Source organism: Capra hircus, chromosome 6, assembly GCF_001704415.2.
Source record: "Capra hircus breed San Clemente chromosome 6, ASM170441v1, whole genome shotgun sequence".
Classification (NCBI taxonomy): domain Eukaryota; kingdom Metazoa; phylum Chordata; class Mammalia; order Artiodactyla; family Bovidae; genus Capra; species Capra hircus.
Window position 1 is genome coordinate 105,935,788 of NC_030813.1, and position 24,723 is coordinate 105,960,510.

Genomic DNA, 24,723 nt, shown 5'->3' on the forward strand with positions numbered 1-24,723 from the left:
AAACAAAATCTGGACTTAAGATAATCCAATTACTTGAAAATGTACCTTTTTTTTTTTTTTTAATGTAAGAGCTTTATTTTACAAGGAGCAATAGCCTGGGGTAGAATAAGTGCCCCTAACTGGTTGAAGACATGGGCTTTCTCACATCAGCGTGGTCAAGTGGTGTCCTCCCTAAGGTCCCTGAATTTCCATGACATTGCTCTGTACAGCAAAAAGAATCACACACGTGCCACCCGGTTAAGGGGAGGCTGTCAAACAAGGACAGTGCCTGCAGGCCAGGAAATGTCCTACATGCTTTCCTCTGTTGGCTGAATCCAGCCAAAACTAGCAAACATCATCCGGGGTAGGGAGGAAGATGACTTAGGAATAGCAACTCAGATCCAAATAATATGTATTGAACTCCTGTATAATTTAGGGACTTTGCGATGCTATTTTCTATGAAGAGATTAACTAATTTTAAATTGAGTTAATTTGTTCAAATTCAGTAAGGCATTCTCTATCATAAAGAATCTCTAGTTCATTTCATTAGCCAAGTTTAATATACTTTCATTTTTCTTGCAGGCATTTTGTGAGCTCTATTAGACGTTAACGGATGATCCCTTCCTCCATGAATGCTCCTTGGCAGCTACCAGGGTAGCTCCTCTGACCTGCTTGCCCTCCTGGTTCTCTCTACTTGGGCCATACCTGCTTCTTCTAGGACCTTAGATTTTCCTCTCCTCCCTCCCCCTGGGGCTCTTCCAGGGACTGGTCCCTCTTTCTTAAATGCTTGCTTGTCTTTCTTCTTCCCCTGCATCAAACTCAAGCTTCTGAGTTCAGTTCACCTGTCATTTCATCAGAGAAACCTCCTTTCTCCTCTGAGACAGACCCCTTCTAGCACTTGTCTGAGTTTTAGTTGTCCTTCGACTTAACGTGTAGGTTGTATTCATAACTGCGATGCTGAGGAACCGCCATCTCCATGAGGGCAGAGACTGCAGGAGACTGCATGTCCAGGGCTTGGGACGGTGCCTGATGGTGCAGGACATGCTGAAAGATGACCTGAAGCTCTCTCTCCAGCCAGGAGTTTTTAGAACTTTATTTCTATATTGGAGTATGGTCGATTAACAGTGTTGTAATAATTTTAGGCGCACAGCAGAGTGACTCAGCCATACATGTGTATGTATCCATTCTCCCCAAGACTCCCCTCCCATCCAGGCTGTCACATAACATTAAGCAGAGTTCCCTGTACTATGGATGGAACTAGAGATTGTTATACTGAGTAAAGTCAGACAGAGAGAAATATCCATCTAGGATTTTTTGTATAGCCTATTAACTGCAACACAATAAATTTAAAACGTAGTGAGTTGTTTGGATATATTTTGTCACCGTGTAAATTGATCATCTAGAAAGATGATGCATGATTCCATTATTTTTCAGTTTTTGTTATTCCACAGTTACACAGTTGTTTCATTACTGTATTATCTTATATTTGATACATTTTATTATTTCATTTTTTAAAATTTATCTAGGTGAAAGCTCGATTCATAAATCTTTATCTGCATTCCGACTTCATTTCTAACCTCTGGACACAAACATCTACCTTCTGGAATTTTTTAACTGGTCACCCCCAGCTGACTCAGGCCCTTTCCTAGTGAAAGGCCCCATTGTTCACACAACTTCCAAACAATTATTTGTGCACTCACCTTGAGTCTTCCCTCCCTTGTCCTCTCCATCCTCACATTTTGTTACCAGATCCTAGAAACTGAGTCCCAGATATCTCTCTTCAATCCTTTAAATGATACCTAGTCTTAGCTCTGCCTTCATTCTCTCCAGCCTGGACTCCGGTGTCAGCCCCCTAGCTTCCTGGGCTCCAATCCACCCACCAAACTACAATGAGAACAACCATCTTTTTAGCTGGCAGAATATAACCAAGTCACCTCTACTTGAAATCCCCACCCCTCCTCCATTTCCACAGGACAGAGTCCACAGTCTTTACCAGGATCCCTGCTCCAGGGGCCTTGGATACAATTTGTATTATTTGTATTCTTATTTCCTGCTAGCCCTGCTCTCTGACCAGGCCCTTCACATTGTCCCTGCTTGCCACATGACAGGCCAGTGGATCAGAGACTAGGTGTTGAGGCAAGGAATGCTTCATCTGGAGAGCTTACTGCCGAGAAGATGGCAGACTAGTGTCTCAAAATAACCATCTTATTGCAGTCTGGATGCCAGTTTCTTTTATAGAACAGAGATGGGGGGCAGTGAGGAAACGAAGTTAAAAGGCCATTAATCTTGCAAATATCTCTTAGAAAGGCAACCCTAGGACAGGGGGTGTGATAATTCTTCCTTCCTGACATCCACAGGTGGACAGGGTCCTGAACAAAGACACTTTAGTTAACAATCAGGCGGAGGGGCAGGATTTTCTGAGGCAGGATACCATGGATGATGACAATAACAAAAGCAATGAAAAGCAAGTCGAACAGTTCCAATAGCAAGAAACAGTTCCTGTATGGAGTCAGAACTGGCTCTTTCCTGCAATAATAGTTTCCATTCTTCAAGGCTTAGTTCAAACATTAGTTCCTTGTGAGGTCTTCTGTGCTGCTTCCTCTTAGGACATTTTAGTATTTTTGGTATGTCTCTGTTCTACCATTCATTCATTTGCTCATGAATCCATTTATTCATTAACTCAACACAATCTTAGAGATATTATAGATATCAGATCTATTTTGTGCCCGGCAATGGGATGAAGTTGTAAAGAAGACACATGAAGCCTTCCTGGTGAATCTTTTATGGTTGTCGGGAGACAGGCCATGGACAAGCAGATAAACAATCATATTTTTATCATATTGCTGTGTATGTGTGCCTGTTCAGGTGTTCTTGTTCCCCTAGAGTAGAGGATTTTTGTGAGAAGACACATATCGTGGGAATATTTTCTCTCCCAGCACAAGGACTAGGTGACCTCAGGTGTGACCTCCGGAATATTTTTAAGGTATGAAATGATGCATTAATGATAAATAGATAAATGAATGCCCTGTCCACCTGGGCTCTTACACAATAGTGAACCACTCACTCTATTGCGTAGGGTCCTTTAGGTCTCTCTGATACCAGGCAACTTCTGATGTGTCCCTGCACTGAGAAGGAGACCCTTGGTTTCATTACATCTCTAAGGTATGGCAACATTTCTGTGCTCTGACAGCCAGGGTAACATTTGCTGAAAAGGCTTTAACCAGTTCAATTTTAGGAGAATATGGGGGGGTTCTGGGAACTTTCTCAACCTCTTCCTGGGATCCCCAAGAACCCAACAGCCTGGGAGCTTCCTCTGACCTTTCCAGAGAATCGACTTTTGCTTCTTTATCTTTAGGAAGAGAGTTTAACTCAAGCTCCTTTTCTATTTTATATTTACAGTAACCCTCAGCAGGGTAGTTAACTTAACTAACCTAAGTTGGGCGGGCATCCTTCTCAGCTTTTTGCTACAGATGAGGGAACAGGGACCTTGAGAGTGGAGGGGATCTGATTCAAGGTCACCAAGCTGGTTGATGGCCCAGCCAGTGCTCCACACCAGGTCTCTAATCTGCCAGGTATGTGCTACATGCACGCTCCCCCTGGGGGAGCCAGGGTGTGAGGCTGGCTGATACTCAGGGTCAGGCCCCTCTGAGACCCGCTAAGGAACAGGAGCGAGAATGAGTGGGCGTGCTACTGCTGCTAAGTCGCTTCAGTCGTGTCCGACTCTGTGCGACCCCATAGACAGCAACCCACCAGGCTCCCCCGCCCGTCCCTGGGATTCTCCAGGCAAGAACACTGAAGTGGGTTGCCATTTCCTTCTCCAATACATGAAAGTGAAAAGTGAAAGTGAAGTTGCTCAGTCATGTCTGACTCTTAGCAACCCCATGGACTGCAGCCTGACAGGCTCCTCTGTCCATAGGATTTTCCAGGCAAGAGTACTGGAGTAGGGTGCCATTGCCTTCTCCAATGGGCGTGGCGGGGTACAAAGAATGAGGAGGTGGTGCTGTTCTTCCCACAAAAGATTATTTAACAGATGAACAAAGCTGGCCAGTTAACAGCCATCAAAGGTCCATCTAGTCAAGGCTATATTTCCAGTAGTCATATATGGATGTGAGAGTTGGACTATAAAGGAAGCTGAGCACTGAAGTATTGATGTTTTTTGAACCGTAGTGTTGGAGAAGACTCTCGAGAGTACTTTGGACTGCAAGAAGATCCAACCAATCCATCCGAAAGGAAATCAGTCCTAAATATTCATCAGAAGCACTGATGTTGAAGCTGAAACTCCAGTACTTCGGCCACTTGATGCAAAGAACTGACTCATTTGAAAAGACCCTGATGCTGGGAAAGATTGAAGGTGGAAGGAGAAGGGGATGACAGAGGATGAGGTGGTTTGATAGCATTACCGACTCAATGGACATGAGTTTGAGTGAACTCCGGGAGTTGGTGAAGGACAGGGAGGCCTGGTGTCCCGCAGTCCATGGGGACGCAAAGAGTTGGACACGACTGAGCGACTGAACTGAGCTGAACTGAACCTGGACAGTGAGCAGTTAAGTTTATTTGTTTTTAAAACACATGAAAAGAACAGAGAACAGTAGAAGGTTTAACATTAGAAGAGGTTCTCTCCCTTGCTCCCCCTCCCTTTCCAGTTATTCGGAATGGAGTTTTGCTTGCTAATCATAAGGAACATCACAGTCTGCCCACCCCACAGTCTTCCTCTCCACCAGCTCGTTCTGGCTCAAATCATTCCTTAGGGTTCCAGGTTTTAGGAACACATTAAAAAAAAAGTACCATGATGAAAGAGTTATAAAGTCTCAGTATATCACAGAAAATATTATTTAAGAATGTTTATCATACCAGGTCAAAACTGTTTGCGTTGCATTAAACTGGTAACTGACCTTGGAAGGAGATGGTCAATGTTTCCACAAACTGGTCTTGGCATTTGTGAGCCTGCATTGATGATTCTGTATATGGCCCTAGTATAGGTAGTTATGCACCATTTTCAAGACCTCAAACATCTAAGACCAGCTGTCCTTCCTATGGGCCATTCAGCCTGCCTCATCCACATAGTAAAAGAAATCCAATGAGCAAGTTTAAACGGCTGCTCTATTGCTTATCTCTGATCCTCATCAAGTGCCCCCAGGGAAGCAACACAGGTTAGTTTACTTAACAGTGAACTCAGCACATAACAAAAAAAGGGGAAGTGCCATAGGCTGGTGGGGAAACTGAGGCACAGAGTGCCAGTGGGGGAGCCAATTAATTGTTCTTGTAATCATCTTGTCCTCTGCTGAGAAAGAGCATGTCACCTTGCAGGAGCCAGGTTCTCTACTTAACTATCCACTTATCACTTCTGGTTTTATAATTTTTGGCTATTTTTGCTTTCCTTTTCCTCCTTAGCACCTCCCTCCTGAGTGGTCAGCTGACAAAACTCGTTCAGTCCTCCTTCACATGTCTTCTTGTTCCATCCCTTTCTTACACTCTCTCTTCTCAGGACCAAGGACTTTTCAGGTAGCTCTAACAGAAGTCAGTTCTGCATAGCTGAATCAGTATATACTGGCTGTAGTATGTTGAAGGGTGACTACAGAAAGATGTATCTATCAAAACTGAATTATTTGAGAAGAGGGTCTTTGAAAATGTAATTAAGGTGAGATCTTGAGATGAAATTGTTCTGGATTAGGGTTGCCTTGTATTCAAAGTTGGGCTTCCCAGCTGGCTCAGTGGGTAAAGAATCTGCCTGCAATGCAAGAGCTGCAGGAGACTTCGGTTTGATCCCTGGGTCATGAGGATCCCCTGGAGGAGTGCATGGCAGCCCACTCCAGTATTCTTGCCTGGAGAATCCCATGGACAGAGGAGCCTGGCGGGCTACAGTGCATGGGGTCACAAAGAGTTGGACACGAGTGAAGCTACTAAGCATGCACACACATACCATATCTAAGGACAGGTTTTCTAAGAAAAGAAGACCATAGGAGAAGACACACAGAGAAGGGCATGTGCCATCCCACGGGAAGATGGAGACAGAGTTTGGGGTGATGGTGCCACAAGCCAAGGAGCTTCTGGAGCACCTGAAGCTGGAGGAAGAAAGGAAGGATCCTACGCTAGAGGCTTCAGAGGAGACACAGCCCTCGGGATTGATTTCAGTCTTCTGGGCTCCAGAACAGTGAGAGAATACCTTTCCGTTGTTTTAAACCCCATGGTTGGTTTAAGCCACTATAGCCCTGCTGCTGTTGCTGCTAAGTCGCTTCAGTCATGTCCGACTCTGTGCGACCCCATAGATGGCAGCCCACCGGCTCTGCCTTCCCTGGGATTCTCCAGGCAATAACACTGGAGTGGGTTGCCATTTCCTTCTCCAATGCATGAAAGTGAAAAGTGAAAGTGAAGTCACTCAGTTGTGTCCGACTCTTCACAGCTCCATGGACTGCAGCCTACCAGGCTCCTCCATCCATGGCATTTTCCAGGTAAGAGTACTGGAGTGGGGTGCCATTGCCTTTTAGAGGACCCAATACACAGAACATCTAACCCAACCCATCCTAAAGTACAGAAAATAAATAAGACCCAAATCTCCAGCAGGACAAAACCAGAAGTATAAAGACAAAAATGCATATAGTCTAGAAGGAAAAAGAAATAAATGGGAACATCTTTAAGTGAGGGGGTAGTCAAGGAAGGCTTCCACAGACTGATGGATGAGGTGCATGCAAAGTCGCTTCAGTTGTGTCCACCTCCTTGTGACCCCGTAAACTGTAGCCTGCCAGGCTCCTCTGTCCATGGGATTCTCCAGGCAAGAATACTGGAGTGGGTTGCCATTTCCATTTCCAGGGGATCTTCCTGATCTACAGATAGAACCCGGATCTCTTACATCTCCTGCATTGGTAGGTAGGTTCTTTACCACTAGTACCACCTGGTAAGCCCAATGAATGAGGATGTGCAGCATTTTCCAGACTGATGACAAGGTGAGCTGGAAGGTGGACAGTGAGGTGGGGCAACCTATTTTGGGGCAGATGCCTGCCCCAAGCTTTCCTGGCCATTTTCCTCTAATTTTTCACCTTTACCAGTATTCCCAGGTACACCCAAGATGTCAGGTACAGTCTGACCAGCACAGATGAAAAGCTACCATTTCTTCTGCTGTGAAATGACACTTCTCTTAATAAGCACTGAGAACAAGTTCAGCTTCTTCCAGAAGCTTCTCATTACACTCCCAATGAGCGTGCAGATCCCTGAGAAATCACACAATTTTCCCTATGCCTTAATTCTCTTTCAAGGGCAATGCAGCTGGATTGCTGACTCCAAGATCATGAATAATAATAATGTGTAATGCTATAACTACAACTTACTGGTCATTGTTTGCCAGTTCATACAAATTAGTCCAGCAAATGCTCACCACAACCCTAAGAGTCGAGTCCAAGCCTATCCCCAACTCTGTTAAATTTCTTCATCTTGTGTTCAGCTCATGTTCCTTCTCCTCAGGAACTGCCACATATTAGGCTTCTGAGGGGGCTTCCCAAGTGGTCAGTTCAGTCAGTTCAGTCACTCCGTTGTGTCCGACTTTTTTTGACCCCATGAATCGCAGCACGCCAGGCCTCCCTGTCCATCACCAACTCCTGGAGTTTACTCAAACTCATGTCCATCGAGTCGGTGATGCCATCCAGCCATCTCATCCTCTGTCATCCCCTTCTCCTCCTGCCCCCAATCCCTCCAAGCATCAGGGTCTTTTCCAATGAGTCAACTCCTCTCATGTGGTGGCCAAAATATTGGAGTTTCAGCTTTAGCATCATTCCCTCCAAAAAACACCCAGGACTGATGTCCTTTAGGATGGACTGGTTGGATCTCCTTGCAGTCCAAGGAACTCTCAAGAGTCTTCTCCAACACCACAGTTCAAAAGCATCAATTCTTTGGCGCTCATCTTTCTTCACAGTCCAACTCTCACATCCATACATGATCACTGGAAAAACCATAGCCTTGACTAGACGGACCTTTGTTGGCAAAGTAATGTCTCTGCTTTTGAATATGCTATCTAGGTTGGTCATAACTTTTCTTCCAAGGAGTAAGCATCTTTTAATTTCTTGGCTGCAGTCACCATCTGCAGTGATTTGGGAGCCCCCCAAAATAAAGTCTAACACCGTTTCCACTGTTTCCCCATCTATTTCCCATGAACTGATGGGACCAGATGCCATGATCTTAGTTTTCTGAATGTTGAGCTTTAAACCAACTTTTTTGCTCTCCTCTTTCACTTTCATCAAGAGGCTTTTAGTTCCTTTTCACTTTCTGCTATAAGGGTGGTGTCATCTGCATATCTGAGGTTATTGATATTTTTCCTGGCAATCTTGATTCCAGCTTGTGTTTCTTCCAGTCCAGTGTTTCTCATGATGTACTCTGCATAAAAGTTAAATAAGTAGGGTGACAATATACAGCCTTGACGTACTCCTTTTCCTATTGGGAACCAGTCTGTTGTTCCATGTCCAGTTCTAACTGTTGCTTCCTGACCTGCATACAGGTTCCTCAAGAGGCAGGTCAGGTGGTCTGGTATTCCCATATCTTTCAGAATTTTCCAGTTTATTTTGATCCACACAGTCAAAGGCTTTGGCATAGTCAATAAAGCAGAAATAGATGTTTTTATGGAACATCTTCCTTTTTTGATGGTCCAACGGATGTTGACAACTTGATCTCTGGTTCCTCTGCCTTTTCTAAAACCAGCTTGAGCATCTGGAAGTTCATGGTTCACGTATTGCTAAAGCCTGGCTTGGAGAATACTAGTGGTAAATAACCTGCCTGCCAATGCAGGAGACACAAGAGATGCAGGTTTGATCCTGAGGTTGGGAAGATCCCCTGGAGGAGGGCATGGCAACCCACTCCAGTATTCTAGCCTGGAGAATCCCATGGACAGAAGAGCCTAGTGGCTATAATCCATGGGGTTGCACAGAGTCAGACACGACTGAAGTGACTTAGTACGCATACATGCATGCACAGGCTCCTGAGGAAACACTGAGATGGAGAGGATGATGTAGGAAGTCCATTAGGGTGAGATCTTGGCATCAGTCACTGTGGAGGGCAGGGAAGGAAGCAGAATTTGGAAGGGGGAAGAGTTGGGCTGTGCTCTGAGATTGGCACCAGGGTCCTTCAGAACTACCCTGAGTTGCGGCGGCAGGGCCGTGCCTTTGTGCTCCTGGATGAACCAGATAGTGGATGCAGGCTGCCCCAGGTGAGGCAACTCTATTCAACTGAGACAATTCCCAAAGGAAGTTGAGCGGGAGAGACTCCAAAAGGCTAGTACAGTGTCACATTGGATTCAGACTCTAGAGAGTGTGAGATCTCAAGCTCAACATAGGTCTTACTGTAGCTTTCATTAGAATGAGAGAATGGAAGGAGCGGGGAAGGAAGGATGGGGCCCAGGGCAGGATGATCCTGAGGGTAGGGCATCCCCTAGGAAGGAGTGGGGCAGCGAGTCAGAGAGATACTGGTCTCCACAGGATGTGGTGTGGTGTGGAAACAGAAGTTAAGAGCACTCATTTGTACTCCATCAGAATTTGAATCTGGTTCTGCCAACAGAATAGGTCACCAGTTTATCTCATCATCCCCATTTTACACTCAAGGAAGGGGGAGTTATAATAACTCCCTCACATATTGATTGCATGTTGGTGATCACTTTATTATCTAGGGTTCAATTCTTACTCCAATAAGCAAGGAATAGCAGAGGTGGACAACCAGGAGGCCCCAGAAGGGCAGTTGATAATGAACATTTTCATCCAGGCCCAAATGCTATTATCTCAGAACTTCTGTGGGTCAGGAATCCAGGCGTGACTTTGTTGGGTCCTCTGTTTCATGCTCTCTGCTGAGGCTGCAGTCAAAGTATCAGCCAGAAATGGGGTCTCCTCTGAAAGCTCAACTGGGAAAGGCTCTACGTGGTTCTAAGCACATGGGATTGTTGGCAGGTTCAACAGTTTCTTAATGGCCTGTTGGACTGAGAGCCCTGCTTCTTCGGTGTATGTGGGTAAGAAGATGCCTCCAGTTCTTGCCACCTGGGCCTCCCTCATATAGCCACGTGCTTTATCAAAATGTGTAAATCAAGCTGACAAGAGGGAAGTTGAGATCACACGTAATGTCATCACAGAAATGACACCTTGTCAATTTTGCCATCTCCTTTTGTTTACAGGCGATCACAGGCCTTGCTCACAATTAAGAGGGAGTGGATTACACAGGGAGGGATGCAAGTACCAGGTGAAGAGGTAACTGGGGGCCACTTTAGTGTCTGTCTGCCCCATATACTAGTTGACTCATTGGAAAAGACTCTGATGCTCGGAGGGATTGGGGGCAGGAGGAGAAGGGGACGACAGAGGATGAGATGGCTGGATGGCATCACTGACTCGATGGACATGAGTCTGGGTGAACTCCGGGAGTTGGTGTTGGACAGGGAGGCCTGGCGTGCTGCGATTCATGGGGTCACAAAGAGTCGGACACGACTGAGCAACTGAAGTGAACTGAACTGAGTGTGCAAGTGTGAGTAGACGTGACACTAGTTTCTAGCATCCAGAAGGTATTTGACAAACCTACAAGCTAAGTCAACTAGACTCTTCCTGCTGCCTGTTTTATAACCTTCTGTGACTCCTGAAAATGTCAGGCCTGTTCTCAAAAGTTCTTCAGCTAATTCCAGAAGACGCCAGCAAGTCAGAACAGACTGGTTCTCTGAATCTTTGCTCTTGCATGTGAGGGGCCATTGTAATTATTTTTTTGCAGCAGAATGCTATACTTCTAATTTTCTTAAAATAGTCACTGCGTGAGTCATCACAAACAACTTTTCTGAACTAGAGTTTCCTATTTTGTTCATTCGATTTGGTCTTCAGGCCACATGGGTGATATGCACAAACTTCCGTTGAGTTGTATATTCCTGTGCATAGCTTCTTCTAAACCTAGGAAATGTTCAACACTGCCTTGCCCCACCCCCCACCAGTCCCAAGCATCTGAGCAAAGCCCAGGCTCTTACAAATTTGATATGTCATAGCTGGGATGATGGATACCTTTTATGCGCTTGCACTGCTGAACCCAGAAAAGCTGAAGGACATACAGACTTTTTTTCTTTTATTTATTTATTTTTAAAAAATATAAATTCATTTATTTTAATTGGAGGTTAATTACTTTACAATATTGTATTGATTTTGCCATACATCAACATGAATCTGCCATAGTTATACACGTGTTCCCCATCCTGAACCCCCTCCCTCCTCCTTCCCCATACCATCCCTCTGGGTCATCCCAGTGCACCAGCCCAAAGCATCCTGTATCCTGCACCAAACCTGGACTGGCGATTTGTTTCATATATGATATTATACATGTTTCAATGCCATTCTCCCATATCATCCTACCTTCTCCCTCCCCCACAGAGTCCAAAAGACTGTTTTATACATCTGTGTCTCTTTTGCTGTCTCGCATACAGGGTTATCATTACCATTCTTCTAAATTCCATATATATGTGTTAGTATACTGTATTGGTGTTTTTCTTTCTGGCTTACTTCACTCTGTATAATAGGCTTCAGTTTCATCCACTTCATTAGAACTGATTCAAATGTATTCTTTTTAATGGCTGAGTAATATTCCATTGTATATATGTACCACAGCTTTCTTATCCATTCATCTGCTGATGGACATCTAGGTTGCTTCCATGTTCTGGCTATTATAAACAGTGCTGTGATAAGCATTGGGGTGCATGTGTCTCTTTCAATTCTGGTTTCCTCGGTGTGTATGCCCAGCAGTGGGATTGCTGGGTCATAAGGCAGTCCTATTTCCAGTTTTTTAAGGAATCTCCACACTGTTCTACATTAAAGTTTGAATTTGAATCTATTTACCTAGGGCCGATTTTCTCAAGCTCACGCAGCCTCCCCATTCAAAACCGGCAAAAGATCTTGGAGAAGAAGATCACATACACACACTAGCTTCTCGCAGGAGGCTACAGTTGCTGGGAAGCAGGTACTAATGATAAGGCACTGTTTCAAACACTGCTCAGAGACAGGGATGCAGTAAGGTCCCGTATCTCCTTCTGTCTGTGCACACCAGGAGATCACAGTACACAATTTGGAGGTATCTCTGCCCTGCCTGACAGTACGTGTGTAGCAGAAAGTGAGGGAAGAGCCCAGATACAAGACAGACTTATATTTCAAAGCAGCTTCAGCACTGAGGGCATTGCCTTCTGTCTGTCCTATCCAGTGTCTTCCATTTATGAAGTTTTAGCTGCAATTTTGGATGATAATTCTGGGGACAGACAGCTGGAGTGGAAAGAGAGTTTGGTCCTGTGACTTTAGGGTTAGGGTTCAGGCCCTAACTATTTTTACTGCTTCATTGAGTTATCTCAGCCATGTTACTTAACCATAGCCCGGTTATGGTTGTGCCATGTGTACAATCAGAGTAGATGGGTTGGTATGTTTCCTGAAGCATCATTACTGGATATATTCTGCACACTTTGCTGTTCTTACATTAAACTGAAGGGGATAAGAGTCTTGCAGCTGAAAGTCTATGGAAAAGTCCTAAAAACCATGAGCATACCTAACAGAACTTGAGAACTTGGTGGCAGAGTGAATTAACTTAAGGGTCCTGTGCTCATGGAATCTCCCTTGATCTTTCATCTGGACCTGAGAGCTTCTTAACTGTTCTCCTGGATATCTGTCCCTTTCTACTCGAAGAACCTCTGTCAATTTTGTCTCAGCTATCATTTCAACTCTCTGTTTTGTTTTACAAACCAACATTCCAGGCAAACCAAACCTCTGGCTAGGCTGAAAGACAGCACATTGAAATTTCCTCCATTCATGTGGTCTCCCCTGCCTGTGATTCATTTCTCCCTCTTTCTCTTCTCTTTCTAACATCTCCACAACCTCAAATTCTTGATCTGCTGGGTCCAGCACAGATGCCATCTTTTCTGCTCATCTTTCCCCAAAGGATCTGGACAGATGTGCTATGTGCTTCATGAGCTAGAATGGAGCTCGCTTTCCATCTTGGCCTATGGCAGCCATGTTCCCTAAGCCCTCACTCTATCCTGAACCTGGTCCCTCTCCTCCTGTATCCTCTTTGATAGTTCACCGTCTTGGAAACTAAATCCTCTCAGACTCAAGTCCTTTACTGAAACTGAATTGAAATTGAGCAGTGGACCCTGGTACCATCCTCCAGTCATATATTTATTGAGTAGCTACTATGTGCTGGTTATTGTCTTATGCCTGGGAATATAGACAAGACACAAAAGGTCCTACGCTCATGAAGCTGGCAGCCCATGAGTGGGAACCAACCTAGTGAACAAGAAGCTTACCTCCTCTGTTCTTCTTTCCCCCCATGGCTTCCTGTTTCATTTACTCCTGATTTGAATGGCTACCTGGTTTCAGGACAGTCCACCTGGCTCTGACCGGAGTTTCCCTTGGTACGCAGCTCTGACAGCTGCCTGTGGATTCACACCTGGCCAGGAGGTAGCCTTGGTCCTCCTTCAGGCCACGTGGGCTGCCCTTCCTCCTCTCAATTCTCCAGACTCAGGGAGAGGCTTTGGATTCTCTGATGAAATGGATCAGACCTCAGTTTTCAGAGGTGGCCACCCATGTGGTCATGATTGGTGTGTGCACCTCTCATCAAAGCTCTGAACTCCTGTCACTCCCTCTTGCAGACCAGCAGCAGAAAAAACATTTGCTCTTGAGAAGATCCATAGAATCTCTGGAAGGAATTACTAATTTTTGTTCATTAAGGCAGGACAAGTCTTCCCTGTAGCTCAAATGGTAAAGAATCTGCCTGCGGCGTAGGAGACATGGGTTCAGTCCCTGAGTTGGGATGATCCTCTGGAGAAAGGAATGGCAATCTACTCTAGTATTCTTGCCTGGAGAATCCCAAGGACAGAGGAGCCTGGCGGGCTATAGTCCATGGGGTCGCAAAGAGCTGGACATGACTGAGTGACTAACACTACTCCTACTAAGGGAAGAAATGGAGTTGGAATATTCTAGAACAGACCAGCTCTGCCTGTGGGTTGCAGGTGCAGAGTAGAGGGTGGTGTCTGAATGCTGCTGTTTGCTTTCCCCGAGTTACAGCTTCAGAGGGTCCCAGAGTGTGGGTCTCCATGGAAAGATAAATGCGTATCATCTTGAAGCTGCTTGAACCTGTTAATTTTTAATTAAAAAACCTTGATTTTGTATTGGGGAATAGCCAATTAGGGCCTCCCAGGTGGCACCAGTGGTAAAGAAACCACCTGCCAAATTCAGGAGAAATAAGAGATGCAACTTTGATCCTTGGGTCGGGAAGGTCCCCTGGCAAACAAAACGTCAATCCACTCCAGTATTCTTGCCTGGAGAATCCCATGGACAGAGGAGCCTGGCGGGCTCCATAGGGTTATGAAGAGTCAGACACGACTGAAGTGACTTAGCGGGCACATAGCCGATTAACAGTGCTGTGATAGTTTCAGGTGGACAGCGAAGGGACTAAGCTATGCACACACATATATCCACTCTCCCCCAGGCTCGCCTCCCACTTAGGCTGCCACATAACATTGAGCAGAGTTCCATGTGCCATGCGGTGGGTTGGTTATCCATGTTAAATATAGCAGTGTGTACAAGTCTACCCCAAACTCCCTAACTGCCCCTCCCCGCCCAGCAACCATATGTTGAACCTGTTAATTGTACAAATGAGACAACTTGGGTCCAGACAAGTGGAATGACTTGCCCACACTAACCAGATGCTAATACAGAAAGTTCTGGATCAGCTCCTGGCTCCCGTGTGGTGCCTGAGGTCCCTTTCATTTCCCCAGTGCTTGTCTTCCAATTAAGCCTCTTTGCATGCCTTCTAAATAAATTCTCTTTTTTCTTTTTAATCTCCTTGAGGACGGAAAGACAAAAGAAAGATAACCTAATTTAGAAAACAAGAAAGTAATTCTGAATCCTTTTATGTCCAGGTTTCAAGAAATCCTATAAAACCTTTTCTCCTGCCTTTTTTTTAGTTGTTTAAATTTTGATTTAGGGAGAGGAAACAAATGAGCTAAAGAATAGAAGTCTTACCTATTTTCAAATGCTTTCTCCAACAACCCCCCCTCCCCGCCCCCCCCGCAACCCCCATCTCATCTTGATTGTCAGGGATGTAACTTCTAATAGGCCATCAATGTATGTAATAAGCAAATACAAAAACAACACTGAATTACCCTTTTTATAGGTCCATAGATGTATTCAGAGTGGAATTTAATTTATAGATGGTCATGCCTGAAAGATTCTGCATGCATGATAGAAAACAACAAGAGAAAAGAAATATGTTTATCTTTTAAAAACCCTCAAAACAAAAACTTGATTTGTGCCTGGTTATACACAATCCATTAAAGCCCAAGAGTAAAGGGTCATAAAGGACCTTCTTTGGTGGTCTGCAGGAGTGCCAGGAGGGACCTCATGCTTAGAATGTAGAGAATGAAGCTCCCTAAGACAATATCCTTTCCTCCATCTCCTGGGCCAACACTTCCTGACTCCAGAAGGCCCAAAAGAAAGGAATGGGAGGGACTTCCTTGGTGGTGCAGTGGATAGGAATCCGCCTGCCAATGCAGGGGACACAAGTTTGATCCCTGGTCCAGGAAGATTCCGCAGGCCATGGAGCAGCTAAGCCTGCAGCCACATGCAGTTATTGAGCCACGTGCCTAGAGCCTGTGCTTCACAACAAGAGGAGCCACCTCCACGAGAAGCTCAAGCATCGCAACTAGAGAAAGGCTATGTACAACAGGGAAGACCCAGTGCAACCAAAAATAAAACAAACAAAAAAATAATAAAGTATAAGAAAAAAAGGAAGAGAAATCCAGGTGGGCGAGGGAAAATGGGATGAGAAAGGAGAAAGTTCTATATCATGCCAGCTCCTGGGCTTGGTGCCCCCTCTCTGCCTTGGAATCTGCAGCCCTTCTCAGTAATCCCTCTACTTAACATCTCATTTTCTTCAATCCATCTGCCATGTTGCGGCTGGGGTCTTCATTCTAAAATCTGTCATTTCCACTGCCTGTGGTGATGGTCCATGTTCTGTTAAGGTCCGTGTTCTGAGCATGACACAGCCGCCCCATCTGGTCCCTGACATCTCTCCACAATTCTTTCTCCACAGCACCCACTTGACCCTAAGGCGGCCATCATGAGCCACTGGCCTGTCCCTGAATGGGCCCGACCCCTGAAATCTCTGTCAGTACGTAGAGAAACAGCATAAATAACACGCCCAACTTCCTACAAGAGGTCCACAGATAAACAATTAAGGCAAGTTCTCTTGTTTCAGACCCGTCTTGTTTTATCCTCTCAGCAACTGATTCTTGATACAACTCAAGGAACATGCCCACATCCCTCAGAGAAGAGACGGCATTCCTGTCTTTTTTAGCTCTTAGTACAGAGCCCCACCCAGAGGAAGGGTTCAACACAGCTTGGGGGGACGTGACGAAACAGCTTTAATGCCAGATCTGTCTGATATGGTCGCAATGAAGAAGCATGAGCTAGAAGTCAGGGATAATGGATAAACTGACCCAAAATACTACTTAAAGTGTCAACCACTCTTCTCAATTATTTCTGTTGCCTTATTATACTTTGAAGTGTGAAAATTGCTCAGTCGTGTCCGATTCCTTGTGACTCCATGGACTGTAGCCCACCAGGCTCCTCTGTCCCTGGAGTTCTCCAGGCAAGAATACTAGAGTGGGTGGCCATTTCCTTCTCCATTATTATACTTTGCAAATGGGACAAAAGAAGCCCAGAGAGGCCAAACACATTGCTCATGGCCACACAGCACCAAGTATCCAGGCTAGGCTTGTCCTTGGGGTTGGGAGAAATCAGTGAACAGAGTAAAGATACCTCACCCCCATGGAGCAACACAGAAAAGGAGCTCTGCCCTTAGGGAGAGAAGGCCAACAATCACCACACACAGAATGATGTGCAGACAGGTGCGACTTCCCATGAGGTGGTCAAGGTGGGCCTCCTTGAGGAGGAGTGAGCACGGACAAGGCGCTGCAGGTGTCAGTTGTGGGGAGTCTGCAGGAAGAGCATCCAGCCCCAGGGATGGCTGGGGGGAGAGCCTGAAGGCAGAATCCTGGCTGGGTGGTGGGGTCAAGGTGAGGGGGTCAGCATGGTTGAATTGGACCGAGTGTGGGGATGGGTTGGGAAGACCATCCAAGTGCTTTTGGGGGCATGACAGCATACGGGGTGAGACATGATGGAATTGAGAGGGTGAGACCGAGGCTTCGAGTAAACATGAAGCCACGGTAGGGTCTCTGACAGAGGAACACAGTGATATCAGTCATGTTCCTGTAGGATCTCCCTGACTGCTGTGTGGAGTTATCCTTATCCTTGGTGAATAAGGTAGAAACTGGGAGAACTTTGGGGAAGTTACTATGGTAACATGGGCAGAAATTGATACCCCAGGGTCCCAGGAATAGTGGGAGTCAGGGATCAAGGGAGTGTTATTACTTGAATAACAAAGCTTAAAACTCCGTAACATTCTGCATCACCTCTCCCAACTCTGCCCATAGGATTAATCTTTCTTCAATGATGGTTCCTCCAAAAACCATTTTAAAAAGCAAGTTTTCATGCATTTCATAATTTCCTGTGGAGAAGGCAATGACACCCCACTCCAGTACTCTTGTCTTGAAAATCCCATGGATGGAGGAGCCTGGTGGGCTGCAGTCCATGGGGTCGCAAAGAGTCGGACATGACTGAGCGACTTCACTTTTCACTTTCATGCATTGGAGGAGGAAATGGCAACCCACTCCAGTGTTCTTGCCTGGAGAATCCCAGGGATGGGGGAGCCTGGTGGGCTGCTGGCTATGGGGTCGCACAGCGTCGGACACGATTGAAGCGACTTAGCAGCAGCAGGAGCAGCATAATTTCCTCTGTTCTGTCTCACATTGTTCATTTATTTGACGTTGTCTATGACAGCCTCCTGGAGATATTCTGTTCCACCTGGAGCACAGACCAAGCTGCATGTAGGACTCCAGAGGAAGCAGAGACCAGGGGGCTGACCACGTGCCCTGAACGCCCAGGCCACCCTCCCTGGCTAGAGACTGCCACTCTGGCTGGAGAATGATGGGGCGAGACTAGGGTGATCACCTAGCCTGTACCTCATGGAGTGTTTGCCATTTCTGGACCTTAATTTCTCCAGCTATAGAGTAAGAACTCAGATTATTTGAGCAGTGAGGTTCTTTCGGCTCAAACGTCAGTGGGTTCAGTGATTAAATTTTCTCTGCAATACATGCCTTGGTGGGATGTTGGCAGGGGCTTAGTGGTAGGGAATTTTTTAGGGAATTTTTGTGGGGCATTAGTAGAACTGATCTGTGAGAGTTGGACTGTGAAGAAAGCTGAGCTCCAAAGAATTGATGCTTTTGAACGCTGGTGTTGGAGAAGACTCTCGAGAGTCCCTTGGACTGCATGGACATCCAACCAGCCCATCCTAAAGGAGATCAGTCCTGGGTGTTCATTGGAAGGACTGATGCTGAAGCTGAAACTCCAGTACTTTGGCCACCTCATGCAAAGAGTTGACTCACTGGAAAAGACCCTGATGCTGGGAGGGATTGGGGGCAGGAGGAGAAGCGGATGACAGAGGATGGGATGGCTGGATGGCATCACTGACTCAATGGACATGAGTCTGAGTGAACTCCGGGAGTTGGTGATGGACAGGGAGGCTGCTGCTGTCCCTGGGGTCCCTAAGAGTCGGACACGACTGAGTGAACTGAACTGAGTCATCCTGGGTGTATGGTGTGTAGCACATTGTTGAGTGACTTGAATAATGGTAAACACGATCCTTATGGAGAAGCCAGGCTCCCTGGGTATGTGAAGCTTATTCACATAGGGTCCTGGATCTGTGTTGTCTTTCTTGTTCTGCAGACATTTCTGATACTGTGGTGTCTCCAGGTGTCCCCATCAGAAGACTCCTGCTTGGTACAGAGTTCTTACTTCCCAGAAGAGAACATGAACTTTGGAATCAGCTAAGGGGCATTGTCTGGGGCTCCCCTGGTGGCTCAGTGGTAAAGAATCTGCCTGCCAAAGCAGGAGATGCAAGAGACTCAGGTTCAGTCCCTCGGTAAGGAAGATCCCCTGGAGTAGGAAATGGCGACTCACTCGAGTATTCTTGCCTGGACAATTTCATGGGCAGAGAAGCCTGGCAGGCTACAGTCCATGGAGCTGCAAAGAGTTGGACAGCCCTGAGCGACTGAGCATGCATGCACGCAGGAGGCGTGGTCTGCTCTTTAGCCTGCCAATCCAGTTCTTCCCCAGTCAGAGAGTGGTGCCCGGACCAGCATCTACTCCCAAGAGCTGGCCAGAAATGCAGAATCCCAGGTACCACCCCGGCCCTACAGAACCAGAATCTGCCTTGTAACTAGAGGCCATGCGATCAAGTAGGAAAGGTGTAATGTGACTTTGGGTAAGTGACCTGTTCCCTCTGGACTTCATTTTCCCCATCTGCAAAACAGAGCGAAGAAAAACACTTCCTTCATAGAACTGTCAAGAGAATCAATTGAGTTAATACATGAAAAGCCTTGTTACTACTGCTTTTTATGTGTATGCATTCTCCTAGTCAGAGAGGTCACGTGGTCAGTTATCTCTGGGCACAGAAATCGGAAATGATAATGACAGAGACGAGAAGAGTGAATGGAGGTCAGTGTAGCTCTCTGTGCACCTACTTAGGTATGGAGCCCCAGGACATAGGGAGGGGCAGACTGGGGTGCAAACTCTTAGTTACTGAGCAGGTGTGCGGTCTTGTCTCTGTGCTGGTTGCCTTATCAGTCCTCACAGTGATACCGTGATGAAAGTATGAACTTCCCCACTTTACAATGAAAGGAATGAGTCTCAAGGTCAAACAACTTTCCCAAGGTCAACTAATAACTGTCAGTGTTCAGAGAAAGCCCTGAGTCTTTAAACAAAAGATCAGTAATGACTGAGGACTGCAACACTGGACTTGCATGGGAGCGGGGGGTGGGGGGGCGTCTTCCCTGGGTAAATACTGGAGTGGGTTGCCATGCTCTCTTCCAGGGGATCTTCCTGACCCAGGGATCAAACCTGCATGTCCTACACTGGCAGGCAGGTTCTTTACCACTCTGCCATGCATTACTTCCTACTTATTTTACCATAGTTTACTGTTACCTGTGGTCTTGGTGCTGTTTCTGTCTGTCATACCTGTGTGATGTATGAGTGTACATATGCTGATGTATGATGGAAACGTACCGCAGTGCATGTCATGACTTCACATTGGCACTGACTTTTTCCACACTAGGAGCACTTACCCGCAGGCATCAGCACATGCTACAGATCAGAGTTTGATTTAATGATGGAAGAAATGTTAGTAAAGCAGGTTTAATTTAAACGTGAGTCATGTCTCGAGTTGAGCCACTGTGAATAGCACAAAAACCGAGAAGGTATTTTCCAGAAGGTATTTTCAGATTCAGCAAAGAGGTTGTTCACGTTGCTGACAAACCAGTGAAGTTCTGGCATTCTTCTCTGTGGTTTCATTTCTGTTTTACTCATTCGTGTAAAGGAAAATATTAATCAAAATTGATGTCAGAACTGTCATCCCTTGTCAATTGCAACCAGAGGTTGGCTAAGGCTATGAGTTTAGCAAAAATCAATAAAATAATTCTGTGAGAATCAACTGGCTATGTGGGATGGATGATAAAGAACACTGTATATTTCATTATTCTTTGTAAATGGTATGTGATAGATGTTTATATCACTAAAATTTGTATCAAACTTGTGTACTTATATAAGCATACATTTCCCCCTACTCAAGGAGTTGTTTGACAAACATTTATTAAAATTTACTGGAACACCACTGGCTAACCCACCCTGAACATTTACAGTTTCCTAAAGGCAGAATGAGTTCTGTTTAGGTGCCAGAAATAGCTGGCACGTTTACGTCTGTGATTAGACCCTGGGTTTCAGCCTGAGGCATTGATTTTACTGTTCTGAGTCACACGCTTCTCACGTCGACATGGGAACAATAAGAATGCCTTGGCAGATGGGATGTGAAGCTGGGTGCCCAGTAAAAGTTAATTCTATTCTCCTTTCAAGTGTAGGAGCACAAAGGGAACAGAATCCCATAGAATCATGCTGCCTTCCTCCCCTCTGCTCTTCCAGGGTGAATGTAAATCAGTGGGCTTTTGTATCCCCTTCCTAACACACTGATGACTTTAATACTCGTCTTGCTGTACTTCTGGATCAGTCCCCCAGCATCTATTATTTCATAGCTGGAGGAGCTATAAACTCAGGGTAGATCTAAGTTCAAATACCTTTTTCTTTTTTTCACCTAAAATTTTTTTTTGTCAACTGACTTGGGAGCAAAACAGGAGAAAAGATTCAAAATTCCCTTGTGATCTGCAACCTGATTACAAAGAAATTACAAGGCATGGGCTTCCTATTGGTGGGATCACAACCTATTGAATTGGGGAGGCTGCTCATTGGAAATGAGAGAAGTAATTTCTATGCTAGGTACTTGGTAGGTACATACAGCTCTCCAGTAAATTAAATTCTAATTAGGTAACAGTTAATGTGTGCTCAGAGCATTACAAATAAAGACTCTAGCTAGTGATTCAGGAACCACACCAACCTTTTGAAGGGGAAGGTTTGATTTCCCAGTACCTTCTAATGTGTTTTCAGTTTTTCCCTGCACCATGTAGGCAGAAAAAAAGAGAGAGAAAAAATAGATTTCATACTTCTCTGGCAGGCTCATGTTGTGGTTCAAACCCTTCACCTCTCTTCCACTAAGTGTCTAACCAAGAGATAAAGAATGGCTTTTGTTTTTGTTTTTAATCCTAGGCTGTAAGGAGTGGTGTGAGCAGAGAGGGAGAATGAACTGGGTGTGCTCCTCAGGGTGGAATCACTAGCTTTTTAGTTGTGAAGGGAAGAATAAACGGTTTATTGAAAAGAATCAAGATTCTCAAGATAGTTTCTAAAACATTTCAACCAAATTTATAATATGTCTCAGCAATTCCACGGTTAAATATCTATACAAGGTTTGCACAAAAATGTTCTCAGCAGTATTTTTCATAAGAGCCAAATATGGAAAAAAATAAGACAAACCTAAAAGCTCATGTACGAATAAGAAAGTTGGACTATAAAGAAAGATGAGCACCAAAGAATTGAAGCTTTTGAACTGTGGTGTTGGAGAACAGTCTTGAGAGTCCCTTGGACAGCAAGGAGATCCAATCAGTCCATCCTAAAGGAAATCAAACGACCCAATCTAAAAGTGGGCCAAAGAACTAAACAGACATTTCTCCAAAGATGACATACAGATGGCTAACAAACATATGAAAAGATGCTCAACATCACTCATTATCAGAGAAATGCAAATAGAAACCACAATGAAATACCATTTCATGCCAGCCAGAATGGCTGCTATCCAAAAGTCTACAAACAATAAATGCTGGAGAGGGTGTGGAGAAAAGGGAACCCTCCTACACTGTTGCGGGGAATGTAAACTAGTACAGCCACTCTGGAGAACAGTGTGGAGATTCCTTAAAATACTGAAAATAGAACTGCCATACAACCCAGCAATCCCACTGCTGGGCATACGCACTGAGGAAACCAGAATTGAAAGAGACACATGTACCCCAATGTTCATTGCAGCACTGTTTATAATAGTCAGGACATGGAAGCAACCTAGATGTCCATCAGCAGACGAATGGATAAGAAAGCTGTGGTACATATATATAATGGAATATTACTCGGTCATTAAAAAGAATACATTTGAATCAGTTCTAATGAGGTGGGTGAAACTGGAGCCTATTATACAGAGTGAAGTAAGCCAGAAAGAAAAACACCAATACAGTATACTAACACATATATATGGAATTTAGAAGGATGGTAATGATAACCCTGTATGCGAGACAGCAAAAGAGACACAAATGTATAGAACAGTCTTTTGGACTCTGTGGGAGAGGGCGAGGGTGGGGTGATATGGGAGAATGGCACTGAAACATGTAAATTATCATATGTGAAATGAATCGCCAGTCCAGGTTCGATGCAGGATACAGGGTGCTCAGGGCTGGTGCACTGGGATGACCCAGAGGGATGGGATGGGGAGGGAGGTGGGAGGGGAGTTCAGGATGGGGAACACATGTACACCCATGGCGGATTCATGTCAGTGTATGGCAAAACCAATACAATATTGTAAAGTAAAGAAATAAATAAAACTGAAGAAAAAAAAAAAAAAGGAAATCAGTCCTGAATATTCTTTGGAAGGACTGATGTTGAAGCTGAAACTCCAATACTTTACCACTAGATGTGAAGAACTGACTCATTTGAAAAGACCCTGATACTGGGAAAGATTGAAGATGGGAAGAGAAGAGGATGAGATGGTTGGATGGCATCACTGACTCAGTGGGCATGCGTTTAAGTAAATTCTGGGAGTGGGTGATGGACAGGGAAACCTGGCATGCTGCAGTCCACGGGGTCGCAAAGAGTTGGACACGACTGAACGACTGAACTGAACTGAACTGAACAAGCTCATGAGTCAGGGAATGGATAGACTAAATGGGGTACATTCATGCAACGGAATATTACTGAGCAATAGAAAGGAATGAACTATTTTACACGCTGCCGCTTGGGCGAACTTCAAACACATGCCAAGTGAGAGAGGACAGAAACAAGAGACTGCGTGTTGTAAATTCCATTTACATGAAATGTCCAGAAAAGATAAATCTGCAGAGTCAGGAGGTAGATGAGAAGTTGCCTCGGGCAGAGGGTGGGGGTTGGGAGACAGGGATTAATAGTAAGTGGGGATGATGGAAATGTGAAAGTGTTTTATGGTGATGGCCATACAGCTCGATAATTCTGCTAAACAGCTGAAACTCCCTAAAGGCTTAGCCTCTGTGGCCGTACTGGCGAGCACCCAGGGACCAAGTGCTGTAATTCACTCTAATGACACCCAGCTATCTCTGAAAGCAATTGCCCTTTCATGTTAAATTAGAGTTAAGCATAGTAATCACATGTTAGGAAAATGAATTCCCTCTGTTTTTAGAAGCTTTGTGTTTTCTAAACAGTCAGAGTCTTCAGGCTGCTGCCAGTAAGCCAGGGATAGGTATCAAGTCTAGACAGATGGCCTCTTTAGGACCATGTCTAGGTAATAAGGATGTGGGCAACACCTTGTTGGAATAAAATTCAATGTTATGGGTTGCTGTCCTTCTCAGAGCACCTTGGCTGGTCTCTGTGTGACCGTGACCTCACTAGTTATTAAAATTGGGTTCATTTCTGACGGAAACACAGACATGTGCACGTGTGAGAGAGAGAGAGAGAGACGTGAGGGTAGGGAGTAAAATGGGAAAAGAAAAGAAATAAAAATGCAAGGAAAGAGGACAGTCAGCATTATAAATGGGTTCGAATAGATTTGCACAATATTAAAAAGGACTCTACAAAAAGTCAAAGCACAAAAAAGTAAAAAGAGCCCTGAATATTCACTGGAAGGACTGATGCTAAAGCTGAAGCTTCAGTGCGTTGTTCACCTGAATCAAAGAGACAACTCATGAGAAAAGACCCTGATACTGGGAAAGACTGAAAGCAGGAGGAGAAGAGGGTGGCGGAGGATGAGATGGCTAGCATCACTGACTCGATGGACATGAATGTGAACCACCTCCAGGAGATAGTGAAGAACAGGGGAGCCTGACATGCTACAGTCAGTGGTATCAGAAAGAGTCGGATACAACTTAGTGACTGGAAAACTGCAGCTCAGGGAGTCCTTTGAGATGACTCTATGGATATGAGATGCAACATTCCATGGGTGAGGAATATGGTGCCTTTACGGGAAAAAGAAGGGAGACAGACA

The 24,723-nt window shown here is 45.2% G+C and overlaps 1 protein-coding gene across 1 annotated transcript in view; it reads right to left on the bottom strand.

Annotated features, from left to right (window-relative positions):
- CLNK (cytokine dependent hematopoietic cell linker) overlaps positions 1 to 24,723 on the bottom strand; it is a 204,081-nt gene that overhangs the window by 113,325 nt on the left and 66,033 nt on the right. The window lies entirely within an intron of this gene.